At 38.9% G+C, this 20,635-nt stretch overlaps 1 pseudogene across 1 annotated transcript; it reads right to left on the reverse strand.

Moving 5' to 3' along the window:
* Positions 1 to 4,995: 4,995 nt before the first annotated feature.
* On the reverse strand, positions 4,996 to 6,053 carry LOC147369963 (large ribosomal subunit protein uL14 pseudogene; annotated as a pseudogene). Its single transcript, XR_015168479.1, has one exon. The product of XR_015168479.1 is annotated as a large ribosomal subunit protein uL14 pseudogene (transcript).
* Between the last annotated feature and the right edge of the window lie 14,582 nt (positions 6,054 to 20,635).

Here is a 20,635-nt window from a genome sequence, read left to right on the forward strand (position 1 = left end):
TTTCCAAAGACTGCCTTATTTCATATAATAGGGATGACACGCGTGTGTTTTGGTTTCTTTTGCATGACTTTATTTAGAGCAGTTTTTGGTTCATAGACATATTGAGAGGAAGGTATACAGATTTCCATATATTCTCTGCCCTCACATACATATAGCTTCCTCCATTATAAACATCCTCCACCAAGAGGCATAATTGTTACAATTGATGAACCTGTATTATGCATCAATATAATCACTCCAACTCCAGATTTTACATTTGGATTCACTGTTGCTGTTATAAATTCTATGAACTTGAACTGAAGTATAATTGTATGTATCTACCAATACAGTAGTGTCTATGTGTATCTGCCATTATGGTTTCTCTGGTGGCTCAGGGACAAAGAATCCTCCTGCTAATGCTTGATCCCTGGGTTGGGAAGATCCTCTGGAAAAGGAAATGGCAACACACTCTAGTATTCTTGCCTGGGAAATCCCATGGACAGAGGACCCTGGCAGGCTATGTGGGAGATGTGGGCTTGATCCCTGGGTTGGGAAGATCCCCTGGAAAAGGAAATGGCAACACACTCTAGCATTCTTGCCTGGGAAATCCCATGGACAGAGGACCCTGGCAGGCTATAGTCCGTGGGGCCACAAAGAATTTGGACATGACTTAGTACTTTGGCCACTTCATGTGAAGAGTTAACTCATTGGAAAAGACTCTGATGCTGGGAGGGATTGGGGGCAGGAGGAGAAGGGGACGACAGAGGATGAGATGGCTGGATGGCATCACTGACTCAATGGACGTGAGTCTGAGTGAACTCCGGGAGATGGTGATGGACAGGGAGGCCTGGCATGCTGCAATTCATGGGGTCGTAAAGAGTCGGACACGACTGAGCGACTGAACTGAACTGAACTGAACTAGCAACTAAATGAAGCAAACCATTACCGTATTGTACAGGAACGTTTCACTGCCCTAGAAATCCTCTGTGCTTTACCAATTCATCCTTCTCCACCACTGGCAACCAGTGATCTTTTTGCTATCTCCATAGTTTGTGATTTCCAGAGCATCATACAATTGGAATCTTATGGTGGGTAGCCTTTTCATATTGGTATGTTTTATTTAGTAGTATGCATTAAAATTCTTTCAAGACTTGATAGCTCTTTTTTTTTTTTTTTTTTTCTTAGTGCTGAATAATATTCCATTGTCTGGATATACCACAGTTTATCAATTTGACTACTAGAGGACATCTTAGTTGCTTACAAGATTTGGCAATTATGAATAAATCTGCAATAAGCATTCATTTGTAGGTTTTTGTATGGACATAAGTTTTTAACTCCTTTGAGTAAATACCAAGGAGAAAGACTGCTGAATCATTTGTTAAGAGTTTTAGTTTTCTAAGAAATCACCAAAATGTCTACCAAAGTGACTGCACCATTTTGCATTTCCATTACCAATGAATGAGATTTCCTCTTGTTCCACATCCTTGTCAGCATTTAGTGTTTTCAGTGTTCAGGATTTTCACTATTCTGATAGGTGTGTAGTTTTATCTTGGTTTTAATGTACTTTTACCTGATGGCTTATGATGTGAATCTGTTCATCTTCTTTGGTGAATTGTCTGTTAAGGTCTTTAGTCCATTTTTTAATTTGGTTGTGTGTTTGCTTATTGTTGAATTTTAAGCGTTCTTTGTATATTTTAGATAACAGTCCCTTATCAGATGTGTCTTTTACAAATGTTTTCCCCTCTTCTATGGCTTGTCATCTCATTCTTTTGATTGAATGTGTCTTTGACTTACGCAGTTTGTGCCTTAGGCTGATGTCACCAGATCCTAAGATTATTCTTGCAGAGCTGTGTATTTTTACCAGATGTTGCTTCTAGAGATCAAAATTATTTATAAGCCGGAGTGTCAATGGTCTGACTAAATTTCTTTTTATAAATTTCTTTTTATAATTGTACTTCAGCAAAGTGAAGTTTTCCAGTACCTTGACCCCTCTTGTTTTTTTCCTTAGAATTAAACAGTCCTGCCTTAATTTGCTCTACTATCCAAGGTAGTCTACAACCTATCACTTCAATCACTCTCTTGTCAGTTACCTCCCTTCCCATTTCTGTTTGCTGTTCAAAATTCTAACTTTATATCAATCCAGTGTTGGTATTTCCCTCAGCTACACCAGGGATGCTGAGTGCTGATGGGAGGAAATCACACTGAACAACCACTGCGGGGGTTTTCCAGATGGTGCTAGGGTAGAGAACCTGCCTGCTAATGCAGGAGACATAAGAGACATGGGTTTGATCCCTGGGTTGGGAAGATCCCCTGGAGGAGAGCATGGCAACCCACTCGAGTATTCTTGCCTGGAGAATCACTCAGACAGAAGAGCCTGGTGGACTACAGTCCATGGGATTGCACAGAGTTGGAAATGATTGAGCGACCTAGCGTGCATGCACTCAACCACTGCAAATCCATGATTTCCACCTCAGGTGATCCTCATGCTGTCTGGAGGGCCTTTCTTCAATTGGCTCTCTTGTCTATGGATTATACCTACTTTGAAGCTTTTCTTCTTTCAAACAGTTTAGTCAACCACATCAATACTTACACTCAGAAAATAGTTGTGATTCCTGCTTTACAGGGAAAATGCTAGAAATTGGATAAAAATAAAAGTTGCCACCAAATTCACCCTACCCCTAAAAGGGCATGAGAGCAAGATCTTCATTCCTAAGATAAATGCCTCTTTCAGTGCTCTGAACAAACCTGTTCATCCGTTCAGTTCAGTTTCTCAGTCGTGTCCGACTCTTTGAGACCCCATGAACTGCAGCATGCCAGGCCTCCCTGTCCATCACCAACTCCCAGAGTTTACTCAAACTCATGTCCATTGAGTCAATGATGCCATCCAACCATCTCGTCCTCTGTCGTCCCCTTCTCCTCCTGCCTTCAATCTTTCCCAGCATCAGGGTCTTTTCCAATGAGTCAGTTCTTTGCATCAGGTGGCCAAAGTCTTGGAGTTTCAGCTTCAGCATCAGTCCTTACAAGGAATATTCAGGACTGATTTCCTTCCATACAAATATTTAGAGATATATATATATAGCGCCACACACACATACATACATGCAACAGGATATTACTCATCCATAAAAAAAGAATGAAATCATTCCATTTGTAGCAACATGGATGGATCTAGATATATCTGTGTATGTATGTATATATATACACGCACAGAAAGAGAGAGAGAGCACATAGAACCATACTCAGTACTTTGTAATAAACTATGAGGGAAAAGAATCAGAAAGGAAACACTGAACCACTGATGTATACCAGTGTGTGTGTGTGTGTGTGTATGTGTGTGTTAGTCAATCAGTCATGTCCAACTCTTTGTGACTCCATGGACAGTAGCCTGCCTGGCTCTTTTTCCACGGAATTCTCCAGGCAAGAATACTGGAGTGGGTTGCAATTCCTTTCTCCAGGGATCTTCCCATCTCAGGGATCCAAACTAGGTCTCCTGCATTGCAGGCAAATTTCTTTATCATCTGAGCTACCAGGGAAGTATATCAATGTAGGACTGTGAAAAGATCCTGAGCCAGAAGACCTACTGGTCCTTGACTTTCAAATAACCTTGTTTTGTGACCTTTTAAAAACCTCTGGTTTCAAGGGGCTCAGTTTATTCATTTGTAAAATAAGGGGGCTGGAGTAGCTGATCTCTGAGGTCTCTTCAGCTCTAAACTTCATCATTCTCTCATTCTTGTTTTATCTGAGAATTTCATTTGTCTATGTGATTTCTTTCTTGCCTCTGAAATGATAATTGAGGGTTGATTATACGTAGCCAGTCCAATTATTCATAGATCATAGATTTTTATTATTATATATGAAAGATTAAGATGTATGAAGGGCATACGTTTGAAGTCTCTACAAAGCCTAATGATTAAAATCCTATTATATAACTAAAAATGTTCTTTAGAATATTATACTGGGCTTTTCTGTAAAAGAAGGAAAACATTTTAATAGCAGTGCTTAATATTTAGTGTGTTTCCATTCTTGAAGAAGAGAGCTGAATTTTAGAAATACATGTATTAAGCCTGCTTTCATATACATTTATATTACATCATTATTGGAAGCACTGAGCCATGGCAAATGATCTATTACATCATGATTTACTATGCTGTATTATGTCAACTGATGGATTATAGCATGTCATATTTTGATATGTAAAATTTTTAAGATAATTAAAGAAATAAAGCACAAAAATAGTTCATGTACTGTTCTAAATAAAAATCTCTTATTTTTTCCATTCTCCAAAGTATTTTTAGATATTTTGGTGGATTCTATATTTTGGCATAGCTGAGTGTCAGTGTATTAGCTCGGTGAGCATATAATATGCCCAAGGAACGCTATTAAAACTGGGAATATGATTTAAATAGTGGATGATACCTTTTGAAGGATCTAAGAATTAAGACATTTTATAAATCTAAAATGCCATATATTTATCATTTACATATATTTCATTTGAGAATATAAGTATTGTCCTTACTAAGTATGATAGATCTAACTTCACAAAATTAAAGGATAATAATGCAATAATATTGTTATGAAATGAATAGGATTTGGGTGTCAGAGCTAAGTTCAACTCCTGCCTCCACAATTTGCTTGCTGTGTGGACTGGACAACTACTTAAAGTCTCCAAACTGGTTTCCTTTGTGTAAAATGGGAAAAATAATCCGCTACTTCTTTGGAATGTTATATAATGTGAGACGACACGTTAAATGTGCCTGACAGAATATGGTTGACCCTAAAAAACCCTCAGTAAATATTAGCTATATCTACTGTGGTCTGATTTAGGCCTGTGCAATGGGTGGTGTGTGTGTGTCCAGTTGTGTCCGACCCTTTGCAACCTCACGGACTGTAGCCTGCCAGGCTCCTTTGGCCATGGGATTATCCTGGCAAGAATACTGGAGTGGGCTGCCACTTCCTTCTCCAGGGGATCTTCCCAACCTAGGGATTGAATCTGGGTCTCCTGCATTGGCAGGCAGATTTTTTTTTTTTTAACCACTGAGCCACCTCAGTGAGGCCTGTACAATACTTTATATGTACCATCTGCTCTTCGAAGAGTTTCTTTCTCATTTTTTACTGAATTTTTGAATACATTCAATGCATTCAACTTTTTCTTAAAAAAAAAAAAAAACTATGTTCATCAATTAAATCTTTCATATTTTTAGAGATTGTACATTCTCTCAGACCAATGTTGTCCTGTTTTGTTTGGAGTTTCTGCCACAGTCACACGCCATAGGTCTGTCTGAGGCTGTCAGCATCCCTTCATCACAGGCAATTACCCCTTCTGGTGGCCGTGCCTCACAGACCTCTTTCTGTCTCACCTGGTTCTGGTACTTGTCCTCTTCCAGCTCTCTCAGGCCTAAGGGTGGGGGTGGGGCAGGTGTTTTGTTAGTGCTGTAGCCCCTGGTTACTGCACTAACCTATGACTTCCCTACATTCTGCCTACACTTTGTAAATCTCTCCATATGAGATTCTCCTTTAAATATTTAGCTTGACTTTGCTTTTTATTTCTTACTGTAGGACCTCAATCCCTCTATTTAAACAGTACAAAAGATATTTACTAATTTTTTTGGTGGGGGGAGCAAATGATTTTTTTTTTACAAATACACCAAAGAATCATGCAGTGCTGCCAGCATTGGAAGGAATCCTGGACCACAACTCAGCACATTCCTTTACAACTGGTCCTGTGATGGCAAAATCTTTCATTTCCCCTTTATTGTTTACTATGACCCCAGCATTATCTTCAAAATAAAGAAACAAACCATCTTTTCTATGGTATGACTTTCATTGTCGAATTACCACCACTGGATGTACCTTCTTTCTGAGCTCTGCTTTGCCTTTCTTGACTGTGGCCATCACCATGTCACCCACACCAGCAGCAGGAAGTCTATTCAGTCGTCCCTTGATCCCCTTCACCGAGATGATATACAGATTTTTGGCTCCTATGTTGTCAGCACAGTTGATCAGGGCTCCAAGCGGAAGACCCAAGAAGTCTGGAATTTCGCACCAGAGGACCCACCACGAACTCACTTCAACATCTTGAATGCCGGAAAGGGACAACAACAACAAAAAAGCTTCACTAGTTTTTAATTTGCATCTTTTACAGCCATAACGTTCAGGATTTGTTGGTGGCTCAGATGGTAAAGAATCCGCCTGCAATGCAGAAAACCCAAGTTTGATCCCTGGGTCAGGAAGATCCCCTGGAGAAGGGAATGGATACTTACTCCAGTATTCTTGCCTGGAAAATTCCATGGACAGAGGAGCCTGGCAAGCTACAGTCCATGGAGTCGCAAAGAGACAGACATAACTGAGTGACTAACATTTTTACTTTTTTTTTTAACGAAGTTGTGGATTTATAGGAGAAGAAATAGTATATAAGTTAAATAACAGTGCTAGAATTGAGGTTTTGTAAGGGTATGTGTGGGCAAGCGCTGAGGAATTTTAGCATCTTTTACCCATGACAGTGAAAGTCTCTCAGTTGTGTCTGACTCTTTGCAACCCCATGGATTATACAGTCCATGGAATTCTCCAGGCCAGAATACTAGAGTGGGTAGCCTTTCCCTTCTCCAGGGGATCTTCCCAACCTGGGGATCGAACCCAGGTCTCCCAAATTGCAGGCAGATTCTTTACTAGCTGAAAATCTGCCAGTATTTCCAGGGTCTCACTGATGAGATGGGACTCCATTGGCTTTTACTATATCTGTACTGTTTTGTAGCAGCTAGAGAAGGAATGAGGATAGAAAGTGATGGCAGAGCTCTTTAAATTTTTCTTTTTGTTTTTAATTCATATTTCATGGCATATAAGGCAATAATCATGTTGTTGAGTTAGGCTTAACCTTCTTCCTTCAGTGCCTCTTTGGATACTGTGGCATCAAAGTACAGGCAAAAGACAAATGTTGGTGGTTGACCAAGGTATGTCAGAGCTATCTATTCCTAGTTATGAAATATGGATATTAAAATGATATGGATATGGATATTAAAAGAAACTGAGATTACTATCTATAATCTAGTAAAATAATCTATCTCTGTATATATACATATAGATGTATTAATATATACTTGACAGTCATATTCATAGGGAAAATAGTTTCTAAAAATGTCTGTATAATCAACAGAAAATGTTTTTCAAATCTGCTGTCATATTCAACGTCATTTACTAGTGTCCACATTTTGCTTAGATTTTCACTAAATTTATAGTTTTTCAAAACTAAATATTTTGAAAGGATTGTATATTGCAAGGTATTATCTCCTCATATGCCCTTATGGCAGAAAGTGAAGAGGAACTAAAAAGCCTCTTGATGAAAGTAAAGGAGGAGAGTGAAAAAGTTGGCTTAAAGCTCAATATTCAGAAAACGAAGGTCATGGCATCTGGTCCCATCACTTCATGGGAAATAGATGGGGAAACAGTGGAAACAGTGTCAGACTTTATTTTTTTGGGCTCCAAAATCACTGCAGATGGTGACTGCAGCCATGAAATTAAAAGAGGCTTACTCCTTGGAAGGAAACTTATGACCAACCTAGATAGCATATTGAAAAGCAGAGACATTACTTTGCCAGCAAAGGTCCGTCTAGTCAAGACTATAGTTTTTCCAGTGGTCATGTATGGATGTGAGAGTTGGACTGTGAAGAAAGCTGAGCGCCGAAGAATTGATGCTTTTGAACTGTGGTGTTGGAGAAGACTCTTGAGAGTCCCTTGGACTGCAAAGAGGTCCAACCAGTCCATTCTGAAGGTGATCAGCCCTGGGATTTCTTTGGAAGGGATGATGCTAAAGCTGAAACTCCAGTACTTTGGCCACCTCATGCGAAGAGTTGACTCATTGGAAAAGACTCTGATGCTGGGAGGGATTGGGGGCAGGAGGAGAAGGGGACGACAGAGGATGAGATAGCTGGATGGCATCACTGACTCGATGGACATGAGTCTGGGTGAACTCCGGGAGTTAGTGATGGACAGGGAGGCCTGGCGTGCTGCGATTCATGGGGTCGCAAAGAGTCAGACACAACTGAGTGACTGAACTGAACTGATCTCCTCTTCACCTCTAGCACATCTGTATGGCTTACTTATCAACAACCCATAGAACTGCAAACTTGGATTAGAGAAGACCTAAAGGTAACAGAAATGTCCTTAAACCCGTCTAATCCCTAAAGGTACACTTGTGGAAAAAGAAAGCTGGAGGTGGGATTATGAACACATAAAATATATTGTTTTTCTAAAACTACCAAACTTGACTAAACTCTATCCCTTGATTCTAAATATATATTTGGAGCCAAGGAAATAGAACTGAAACAATATTTACTTCATTACAAATTTTTCCATTTAATACTTAACTCTAGCTTTTTCAGCAATGGGGTTTGAATTCAATAAACCATTTAGGCATTATTTGCATACTTTTGTGAAGGTAATGTGATAAAAGAATCATCTGTAAATCTATAATAGAGTTGAACATTTAGGTGAGTGTGTCCCCATGGGAAGTCTTACAGTTACTATGATTTTGCAGAAGCATGTTGTTACATACATCTGATTAGTTTAAGCTACAGATTTAGAAAAAAATGAAAAAGAATTGTTGAAGGCAGCACCTATAAATATTTTTTTTCATCCACTGTACTTAGGAAATTTTATAGATTCTTAACTAGAGAGAATTAATATTTTATATTTTATTAAAAGATGAAAGGACTAAAAATTTCCCATATCTTGTTAAGTGACCTATAAAAGCTACTTTAATCATTTTGTAGCTTCTTTTTGGTCTCAAATTTATTTGAATATGGTTCTTTACTAACTAAAAATACTAAGTACTAATTTAATTACATTTTGCCAGTTAACAATACTTTAAAGGGTAGGGGTTTCATTTTTCTCAGATGTTAGTTTACCTAGAACCCTTTGATTTTGAGAAATAAAAATATACCATTAAATGGTGAAGGCACACACATAAGTAGTTAGGATTGACTGATGATTAATATATCCTATGTGGTATTTTTGAGTAACACTTTCAAATAACATATTGAATGAGTACTACAGGGGGAATTATATGAAAATTGATTATTAGTGATGGTATGTGAGCATTATTAAAAGTGGAGAGTGAAACAGCTGGCTTAAAACTCAGTATTAAAAAAAAAAATCTTAAGATCATGGCATCCAGTCCCATCACGTTGTGGCAAATAGAAAGGGAAAAAGTGGAAACAGTGATATATTTTATTTTCCTGGGCTCCAAAATCACTGCAGATGGTGACCGCAGCCATGAAATTAAAAGACACATGCCCCTTGGAAGGAAAGCTCTGACAAACGTAGACAGTGTATTAAAAAGCAGTGATATCACTTTGCCAACAAAAGTCTTGCCAACAAAAGTCAAAAACTACTGGTTTTTCCAATAGTCAAGTATGGATGTGAGAGTTGGATCATAAAGAAGGCTGAGTGCCAAAGGATTGATGCTTTTCAACTGTGGTGCTGGAGAAGACTCTTGAGAGTCCCTTGGACTGCAAGGAGATTAAACCAATCAATCCTATAGGAAATCAATCCTGAATATTCATTGGAAGGACCATTCCTTAAGCTGAAGCTCTTGTATTTTGGCCCCCTGATGCGAAGAGTCGATGCACTGGAAAAGACCCTGATGCTGGGAAGGATTGAAAGAGAGGCGGCTGGCAGAGGAGGAGATGTAGCCATCTAGCGATAGCATCACCAACACAATGGACGTGAATTTGAGCAAATTCCAGGAGGTAGTGAAGGACAGAGGAGCCTGGCGTGTTACAGTCCATTTGGTTTCAAAGAGCTGGACATGACTTAGTGACTGAACAACAACAACATCAACAACAATGTGAGTATTTGGTATAGTACCTGCAGAAAAAAGTCCTATCCTATAACTTAAGAATAGTTTTATAGAGAGAAGAATTCATATAAAAAATTTTAAGTATTTTGCTTTATGAATATTCACAGAGATATTTAATATCCAAAGAGATCTTTTTTTTTTTCCTTTTCATCTAGACATAAGTTGTCAAACATCTTAAAACCTATAACTTGATTATCATCCCTTATGGGAAGTCCCTGTAGCAAGTTTTTACTACCATACTGGCTCAACATATTGTAATTCATACACTATCAAGATCTCTGAAAAATCATTGTTCATCTCTGTGTGACTAGGAGTATGAAATACCCTTTCTTTTATGGACCTTTGTCCCATAAATGTTAATGCACCCATGAAACTGATCTGATGTCTTTTAATTTTATTTTTGAAATCTGGTACTGAATCCCTAGATTATACTATCAGGACAATGTCATTGAAGAACAGCTCTGGGCAAAAATATGAAGTATGAAGCTTATTTCCTTCCCATTAGATTTATCTGTGCTGTCCTGATAAACTTCCCATGCCTATCACAATAACCAAAAATAAATTGAAAAGCTTAATGTCAAGTGAAAGTGAAAACTAAGTCTCTACGGAATATCACGGAAATTTATTTCCCTAATACTCACTCAAAACCAACTATGTGTCAGGCACTTTTTGGGGTGCTCATTAATAATACAGTGAATAAAAATGACAAAGTCCCCTAGCCTCCTAGTCTCATTGTCTAATAAGGAGAAGACAGAGATATATATTTTGGAATAAAATGGAAGTGTTAGGGAGAAAGGTGAAGCAGGCGATAAAAATATGAAGTTTCAGCTTTTACCAGAATGGTTGGAGAAGGATGGTTGAAAAGTGATACTCAAGCAAAGACCTGAAGGAGGACAGGAACTGATCCCTTGAGCAGAAGAGAGAGGAGACATGCACTCATCCAGGGAGCTTGGCCTGTGTGAGGAAAAGTGAGGAGGACGGAAGGGCTGCCACAAAGAGTATGGGAGCAAAAATAGGAGTAGACGTGACCAGAGGTTGGATCTTGTCAATCCAGGCAGGTTGTGTGAAAACCACACTTTTATTCAGAGAGAGAGTTCAGAAGCAGAAAGATAAAGAAGTGTACATTTATGCTTTAAGAGGAGCATTCTGGTTGCTGAGTTGAGAACAGGTGCCAGGCTGTGAGTGAATCAGAATGCTGATGATGAAGGGGATGAGAAAAGACCAGAAGTGAGATGATGTAAAAGTTCAATCTGTGGGTTGCAGAGATTCCAAAGGCCATGTAAGAAACAAAATGTCCTGTTTTGAAGGTGATGGAATCTTTAAATTTTTTAAAAAGAAAAAAAAAAAAAAAAACTTCTGTGAGTAGAAATCCCTTTTCACATGGTCGTGTGATAATCATGTTTGTATATGGTGCTGCTCTGTGATATGTCAGGGATTCTGCTATAGATCATCTGACTGAAATTAAAAGGAACAGAGAAAAAGATGTTTATCCAAATTAGCCAAGGAATATGATATGTTAATAATATGGAACTTTATCCTGAAGTAGTTGGTAGAAAGTTTCATTGGTGTTCTATTCCTAGGAATGCAGTATGTTGTTCATAAAACCCAAAGGAGGAGGAATGTACTGAATTGACCCTGATGAATAGATTGCCACTAAATCAAAATTTAACTGGTTGAACCTTTAACATTAAGTGATCAAGAGAGTTATATGCAAACTTCTAGTCAGAGGAGGAGGAAAAGGAGAAAACAGGGAGTTAATGTTCAATGAATGTTTACTGTTGGAGAAGGTGATGGCACCCCACTCCAGTACTCTTGCCTGGAAAATCCCATGGATGGAGGAGCCTGGTGGGCCGAAGTCCATGGGGTCGCTAAGAGTCGGACACGACTGAGTGACTTCACTTTCACTTTTCACTTTCATGCATTGGAGAAGGAAATGTCAACCCACTCCAGTGTCCTTGCCTGGAGAATCCCAGGGATGGGGGAGCCTGGTGGGCTGCCGTCTATGGGGTCACACAGAGTCGGACACGACTGAAGAGACTTAGCAGCAGCAGCAGCAGCAGAATGTTTACTGTATTCTAGAAACTATACTGTCTGCTTTTCTGATATTTCCTTATTTAAATTTCAGAACATTTTGGAAAGTGGAATTAAGAGAAAAATAATTATGGAAAAGCATTGAGGGTAGTGCAGCTGGGAAGTATGAAAAGGGAAATAGTCCATGTGCCCAAGAAACTGGATTAAGAAGTTGCTGAAAAATTTTAATTAGTATTGTGATAATCATATTTACTTAGATTGTTTTGGTAACAGTGTGAAGGCTGGGATTACTCGGAGCTAAAGCTGGAGACAAAGGACTAGGTATGAACATGTGAAATCAACAAATAAAATAGGTAACTATGACCAGAAGTAAGGCAGTGACTAAGAATATGATGAAGATGGACTAGATCGAAGAAATATTAAGAAATTAAAACAGGAGGATTTGATGCTTATGTGGTAGGATTACACATAAGTCTTAAAAGGAGAGAGATATGTCAAGAATGATTCCATACTTTCTGGGTTGGTGACAAAGAAGTATAGAATCAAGAATGATTCCATACTTTCTGGGTTTTTTCTGTTAGTCCAAAAAAGAAGAGGGGAGGAGAGGGTTGCGGGGGAAGAGTTGTGGCTTGGCTCCCTTAAATGATTATCTACATTGGACATGTTGGTTTTAAAGTTCTCTTCCACCATCTAAATGGACAAGTGGCTTGATTACACAATTTAGGAGAATGGTATAAATGAAAGAGACTTGGAACTGATCTCTATAGAAGTCTTGCACATAGATAAGGTCATGAGAGCTGATGAAAACAGGTAGAGTTAGGACAAAGTAAAGGAAAACAGCCAGCATTGAGAGAAAGAAGAGGAGTTCATGGAAAACAAACAAACACATTATGGAAGATCAATGAAAAATTTGGAGGAAAAAGAAAAGGGCAGCATGGGAGCCCCAGGGAAAGAAAGGTTAAGGAAAAGGGAAGAGACAACAAACAAAAGTGTAAGAGTGTAGTCAGAGAAGGTAAGAACCTGCTTAGAACATTTAGCTCAGGCTTTTCTTATGATCTGGATAAGAACAACATAAGACCGGTCGGTGGTTGAGGCAAAAGTCCAATTGAGTTATTTTAAGGAAGGCATTAGGAGTTAAAGAAGTAGAGGGCAGAATGGTAAAGCTCTCTGTCGGAGCTCTAGTAGGTGTCATAATGATTCCCAAAGATGTCCACATCTTGTATTCAGCACTTGTGAGGATGTTACTTTACTTTGCAGATATGATTAAATGATGAATTTTGAGATAGGGAGATTGTCTTGAATGATCTCGGTAGGTCCAGTGTAACCACATGGTCTTTGTAAGCAAACAAGGCAAGGCAGTCTAGAAGGAGATGTACTGATGGAAGCAGAAGGCAGAGATGCAGTTGCTGGCTTTCATAATGGGGAGCGACTGCAAGTTCAGGAATGTGAGAAGGCTCTCGAAGCTCTAAAAACCTAGGAAATGAATCCCTGGAGCCTCCCAAAAAAGACATTTGGGCCAACACCTGAATTTTACACAGGTTGAAACCCATTTTGGACTTCTGAGCTTTACGATAGATATTAGTGATGTGTTTTAGTCTCCAGGTTTGTGGTAATGTTATAAGAGCAACAGAAAACTAATACATTATCTTTGGCTTTGGAAGAGGAGGAAGAGAAAGATAAGAGCACAGGGTATGAATGTGTGTGTGAGTGTGTATGTAAAATCATCAAGGATTCTTGAGACTGCCCTCATGAAAATTCTGTAATATTAGAAGGTTTTATTTGTATACAATTATATAATTGGTAGTCACTTATGATAATTTTACTTGGTTCCTCTCATACATGTTTGCAAGGGCTGAAGAAGCAGAGTAGACAGCTATACTTTTGGATACTTTGATATTTGTGTACTTGTGTTGTCACATTTTTATATTCCTCTCATTTTATTTTATGTATGCAAATTCTGTTCCCATGCTATTTTTATGCATTTTAAAGAAACCTCTGTTCAGAGTGTTATTCATAATAATAATGTGTTCCATTTTTTTAAAACTAGTGGAAAATAAGTTCCTGCAATATAATGAGGACCCATGACACTATTCAGGCTTTCAAAATGAAGTGAAAATCCTTTGATTTTAACTTTCTATTGGTCTCCATAATCATCTCCAACTCATTCCACAGAGTAAGCATGAGAGCAGCAATATGTAAAACTTCTCAGTGTCTGTCAAAATGACATAATACCTGGAAAGAAATGGCCTAGTTTAAAGAAAAGTTCAAGTGTTTGCAATCAGAGTGATCAGTAAAGAGTGATTAGATATTAATAATGGAACAGAATTCTCAGTGTTCTCCTACTTTGTCATTAATTCATATTTTTCTCATTGTTATTGACTACAAACCATAATTATAATTTATAAATATTTTAGATCAAATGAAATATTTGCCTCCACTAATTATATACAAATCATGCCTTACTAACTCAATGCACTTAGTTCTCAGACCATTGAAGCTAAAGGTTAATGACTCCATTCCCTCCATCCTCCTATAAACAGAAGTCAAACTCATTTTAAAGTGATTAAAATACAGATTTTAAGGGACAAGATTAACCAGGTTTTCTGCTTGTACCTTCTGTTTTTGGAGTTGTCTAAGAAAATTTGAACAGCAGGCTGCGATGGCCGTAAAGGTGCAGGAACGGCCGAGAGGAGCTATCCCCCGCCCGAGGCCAGGGGCAGAGGCCTGGAGGAGCAACCCCATGTGCAAGGAGCGGTGGCTGCGCAGGTGCAGGAGGGCCTACAGGAGCTATTCCGCGTTCAAGGTCAGGAGGGGCGGTGGTGAGGAGATACCCCTCATCCAAGGTAAGGAGCAGCGGCTGCACTTTGCTGGAGCAGCCGTGAAGAGATACCCACTTCTAAGGTAAGAGAAACCCAAGTAAGACGGTAGGTGTAGCAAGAGGGCATCAGAGGGCAGACACACTGAAACCATAATCACAGAAAACTAGTCAATCTAATCACAGGGACCACAGGCTTGTATAATTCAATGAAACTAAGCCATGCCCGTGGGGCCACCCAAGATGGGGAGGTCATGGTGGAGAGGTCTGACAGAATGTGGTCCACTGGAGAAGGAATGGCAAAGTATTCTTGCCTTGAGAACCCCATGAACAGTATGAAAAGGCAAAATGATAGGATACTGAAAGAGGAACTCCCCAGGTCAGTAGGTGCCCAATATGCTACTGGAGATCAGTGGAGAAATAACTCCAGAAAGAATGAAGGGTTGGAGCCAAAGCAAAAACAATACCCAGTTGTGGATGTGACTGGTGATAGAAGCAAGGCCCAATGCTGTAAAGAGCAATATTGCATAGGAAGCTGGAATGTTAGGTCCATGAATGAAGGCAAATTGGAAGTGGCCAAATAGGAGATGGCAAGAGTGAACGTTGACATTCTAGGAATCAGCGAACTAAAATGGACTGGAATGGGTGAATTTAACTGAGGTGACCATTATATCTACTACTGCAGGCAGGAATCCCTCAGAAGAAATGGAGTAGCCATCGTGGTCAACAAAAGAGTCTGAACTGCAGTACTTGGATGCAATCTCAAAAACGACAGAATGATCTCTGTTTGTTTCCAAGGCAAACCATTCAATATCAAAGTAATCCAAGTCTATGCCCCAACCAGTAATGCTGAAGAAGCTGAAGTTGAACGGTTCTATGAAGACCTACAAGACCTTTTAGAACTAACACCCAAAAAAGATGTCCTTTTCATTATAGGGGCCTGGAATGCAAAAGTAGGAAGTCAAGAAACACCTGGAGTAACAGGCAAATTTGGCCTTGGAATACGGAATGAAGCAGGGCAAAGACTAAGAGAGTTTTGCCAAGAAAATGCACTGGTCATAGCAAACACCCTCTCCCAAAAACACAAGAGAAGACTCTACACATGGACATCACCAGATGGTCAACACCGAAACCAGATTGATTATATTCTTTGCAGCCAAAGATAGAGAAGCTCTATATGGTCAACAAAAACAAGAGCAGGAGCTGACTGTTGGCTCAGATCATGAACTCTTTATTGCCAAATTCAGACTGAAATTGAAGAAAGTAGGGAAAACCACTAGACCATTCAGGGATGACCTAAATCAAATCCCTTATGATTATACAGTGGAAGTGAGAAATAGATTTAAGGGACTAGATCTGATAGATAGAGTGCCTGATGAACTATGGATGGAGGTTCGTGACACTGTACAAGAGACAGGGATCAAGACCATCCCCATGGAAAAGAAATGCAAAAAAGCAAAATGGCTATCTGAGGAGGCCTTACAAATAGCTGTGAAAAGAAGAGAAGCGAAAAGCAAAGGAGAAAAGGAAAGATATAAACATCTGAATGCAGAGTTCCAAAGAATAGCAAGGAGAGATAAGAAAGCCTTCCTCAGCGATCAATGCAAAGAAATAGAGGAAAACAACAGAATGGGAAAGATTAGAGATCTCTTCAAGAAAATCAGAGATACCAAGGGAACATTTGATGCAAAGATGGGCTCGATAAAGGACAGAAATGATATGGACCTAACAGAAGCAGAAGATATTAAGAAGAGGTGGCAGAAATACACAGAAGAACTATACAAAAAGGATCTTCATGACCAAAATAATCACAATGGTGTTATCACTGACCTAGAGCCAGACATCCTGGAATGTGAAGTCAAGTGGGCCTTACAAAGCATCACTATGAACGAATCTAGTGGAGGTGATGGCATTCCAGTTGAGCTATTTCAAATCCTGAAAGATGATGCTGTGAAAGTGCTGCACTCAGTATGCCAGCAAATGTGGAAAACTCACCAGTGGCCACAGGACCGGAAAAGGTCAGTTTTCATTCCAATCCCAAAGAAAGGCAATGCCAAAGAATGCTCAAACTACCGCACAATTGCACTCATCTCACATGCTAGTAAAGTAATGCTCAAACTTCTCCAAGCCAGGCTTCAGCAATACATGAACTGTGAACTTCCTGATGTTCAAGCTGGTTTTAGAAAAGGCAGAGGAACCAGAGATCAAATTGCCAAAATCCTCTGGATCATGGAAAAAGGAAGAGAGTTCCAGAAAAACATTTATTTCTGCTTTATTGACTCTGCCAAAGCCTTTGACTATGTAGATCACAATAAACTGTGGAAAATTCTTCAAGAGATGGGAATACCAGACCACCTGACCTGCCTCTTGAGAACTTTGTACGCAGGTCAGGAAGCAACAGTTAGAACTGGACATGGAACAACAGACTGGTTCCAAATAGGAAAAGGAGTACGTCAAGGCTGTATATTGTCACCCCGTTTTTTTAACTTCTATGCAGAGTACATCATGAGAAACGCTGGGCTGGAAGAAGCACAAGCTGGAATTAAGATTGCCGGAAGAAATATCAATAACCTCAGATATGCAGATGACACCACCCTTATGGCAGAAAGTGAAGAGGAACTAAAAAGCCTCTTGATGAAGGTGAAAGTGGAGAGTGAAAAAGTTGGCTTAAAACTCAACATTCAGAAAACGAAGATCATGGCATCCAGTCCCATCACTTCATAGGAAATAGATGGGCAAACAGTGGAAACAATGGCTGACTTTATTTTTTGGGGCTCCAAAATCACTGCAGATGGTGACTGCAGCCATGAAATCAAAAGACGCTTACTCCTTGGAAGGAAAGTTATGACCAACCTAGATAGCATATTGAAAAGCAGAGACATTACTTTGCCAACAAAGGTCTGTCTAGTCAAGACTATAGTTTTTCCAGTGGTCATGTATGGATGTGAGAGTTGGACTGTGAAGAAAGCTGAGCGCCGAAGGATTGATGCTTTTGAACTGTGGTGTTGGAGAAGACTCTTGAGAGTCCCTTGGACTGCAAGGAGATCCAACCAGTCCATTCTAAAGGAGATCAGCCCTGGGATTTCTTTGGAAGGAATGATGCTAAAGCTGAAACTCCAATACTTTGGCCACCTCATGCGAAGAGTTGACTAATTGGAAAAGACTCTGATTCTGGGAGGGATTGGGGGCAGGAGAAGAAGGGTACAACAGAGGATGAGATGGCTGGATGGCATCACTGACTCGATGGACATGAGTCTGAGTGAATTCCGGGAGTTAGTGATGGACAGGGAGGCCTGGCGTGCTGCGATTCATGGGGTTGCGAAGAGTCAGACACGACTGAGCGACTGAACTGAAATAAATTTAATGTTCAAAACAATTTCCTCTGACACTCCTATGTAATTTTATTTTAAATTCAAACAGGATTTGTTTTTTCTTCTATGTAGTACTTCCTTTTATGCAATACATGCCCCTGTGGTTTCTTTTCTCCATGTAATGCCTGTGCTGATCTTTCTATCTGCACTTCTCTCTTTCTCCATGTTCGTCTATCTCAAAGCCTAACTGCAGTTCAACTTCTTTCCTGATGCTTTACTTGATTTTAAGGGAAATAAATGCACCTCCACCTCTTTTTGGGATGTAACATAGCTCTTTGTGAATTTCGATACAGTGAATGCATCTAGGTGAAAGGAATCATTTGTCTTCTGATAGCTGCATCCATGGTGGTCATAGTGGGGGCTTTCAACAGGGCAAATCATCTATAATGCATAAGTGAAGAATGAGATTCTATTCTCCTCTCTTAGTAGGTTGCTATATTTAAAAAAACAAATTGTTAGCTATATTCAAATTGTTCTTATGAATTTTTCTCTTGATAAGTAATGATCTTTAGTCCTTCAGGGTAGCATTGCTTAAAAAAAGAAACTCTTCATGAGAAATATCTAAAAATGGAGAAAACAGATTTCAAATCATAGCTACTCAGCTTTGCTTAAAAATACCCAGATATGCTTCCTAATTCATCCATTTGTGATCATGACTCACCATTTCTTTTATTTGAGATTCATGCTGCAGTGGAATTATTTGATTTTATTGAAGTTCATTTAATTTATACTTAAAGTATATATTTTATATAAAAATCTAAAGTAACACCATCATTATATTTTTGTTCACTCTTCATATCTCTGATAAAATATACAGAATAGTGTATCTGGCAATTAATCTCATTTAGACTCTCTGTGGTTTTTCCATAGTCATGTACAGATGGGAGAGTTGGACAATAAAGAAGCCTGAGTACTGAAGAACTGATACTTTTGAATTGTGGTGCTGGAGAAGATTCTTGAGAGTCCCTTGGATGACAAGGAGATCAAACCAGTGAATCCTAAAGGAAATCAATCCTGAATATCACTTGGAAGGACTGATGCTGAAGCTGATGCAAAGACTTGACTCATTGGAAAAGACCCTGATGCTGGAAAAGATTGAGGGCAAGAGGAGAAGGGGGCAACAAAGGATGAGATGGTTGGATGGCATCACCGACTCAATGGACATGAGTTTGAGTAAACTTTGGGGATAGTGAAGGTCAGGGAAGCATGACCTGCTGCAGTTGTAGGGGTCCCAAAGAGTCAGACATGACTTAGCAACTGAACAAGACTCTATACTAACTCATTTGATCTGTATAACTGCTTTATTGTTTACATACAAACATAATCCATATTTAATAGATGAAGAAAGTAAGGCAGAGTTTAAGTAACCTAAGTTAACTGGTTATCAACATAGTAAAGGTTTGAACCTGTAGAGTTCTCAGCAACTATATCTGAGTGACTCTGAATACTCTTAAAGGCTTTTCTTGATTTTTCTAGAGTGAGATTCATGCCACTGTTTTCTATTTCTTCCTGTCTTTCTTGTTGCTTCATCTCTGGGATTGAATCTAGTATAGAATTTTTATATAGCATTAGTATTTAAATTCTTGAATGTTCTTAGTTCACAAGATTTGAATGCATTGATACCAGGAGTATGATCTTTATCATCCCTTTCTCTTAGTGCAACTAAGTCAAATGTAACTTTAGTTTTCTACTTTATAAAATGAAAATGAAAATAAATATTCAAGACAAATGAGGGTATCAATTCAGGTTAAATATATAAAATAACTAAGATATTTCTTAAAACATAATTGCTGCTATATTTTTTTCATTTAGCTCTATTTATTTTATCTTGCTTTAATACTCTGTTTTAGAATTGGAGAAGAGTATCTGTATCATGAGAACTTACTTTTTATTTGTGAAAATTTCTAAATGAAAATGACCTATCTGTGGTATGCAGTTGATTGCTGACTGTATTTTCTAGTTCTTTTCCATATGGCAACCCTAAACTTCCCTATCCACACTGATTACCCACCTTTTTAATTTACTGATTACAGATTTCTGGGACACAAACACAGTTCAGGGACAATGGTAAATATTATATTGTTTGTGTATGTGTATACTTGGATGTGTATATATATGCATATATTCCTAATCTTTCAAAAATACTTTGCAGGTTTAATTATAAAAATGAACATAAAGGTATAAGGTCTAAATTCTGAAATCTGTTTAGTTATAGTTCAATATTGCTGCCGCTAAGTCACTTCAGTCGTGTCCGACTCTGTGCGACCCCATAGACGGCAGCCCACCAGGCTCCCCCGTCCCTGGGATTCTCCAGGCAAGAACACTGGAGTGGGTTGCCATTTCCTTCTTCAATGTATGAAAGTGAAAAAGTGAAAGTGAAGTCGCTCAGTCATATCCGACTCTTAGCGACCCCATGGACTGCAGCCTACCAGGCTCCTCCATCCATGGGATTTTCCAGGCAAGATTACTAAGGTGATTATAAAGCTTAGTTTCAGGGAAATATTTGGGTTCCACAAAACATAGGTTATAAATTATAAAATATACTCTTCTTTCAAGTAAGCTTATAAAATTCATGTTCAAATAAAG

This window comes from Bos grunniens, chromosome 7, assembly GCF_055505025.1.
Source record: "Bos grunniens cultivar Pamir isolate PY7600 chromosome 7, Bosgru_T2T1.0, whole genome shotgun sequence".
NCBI classification, from domain to species: Eukaryota; Metazoa; Chordata; class Mammalia; order Artiodactyla; family Bovidae; genus Bos; species Bos grunniens.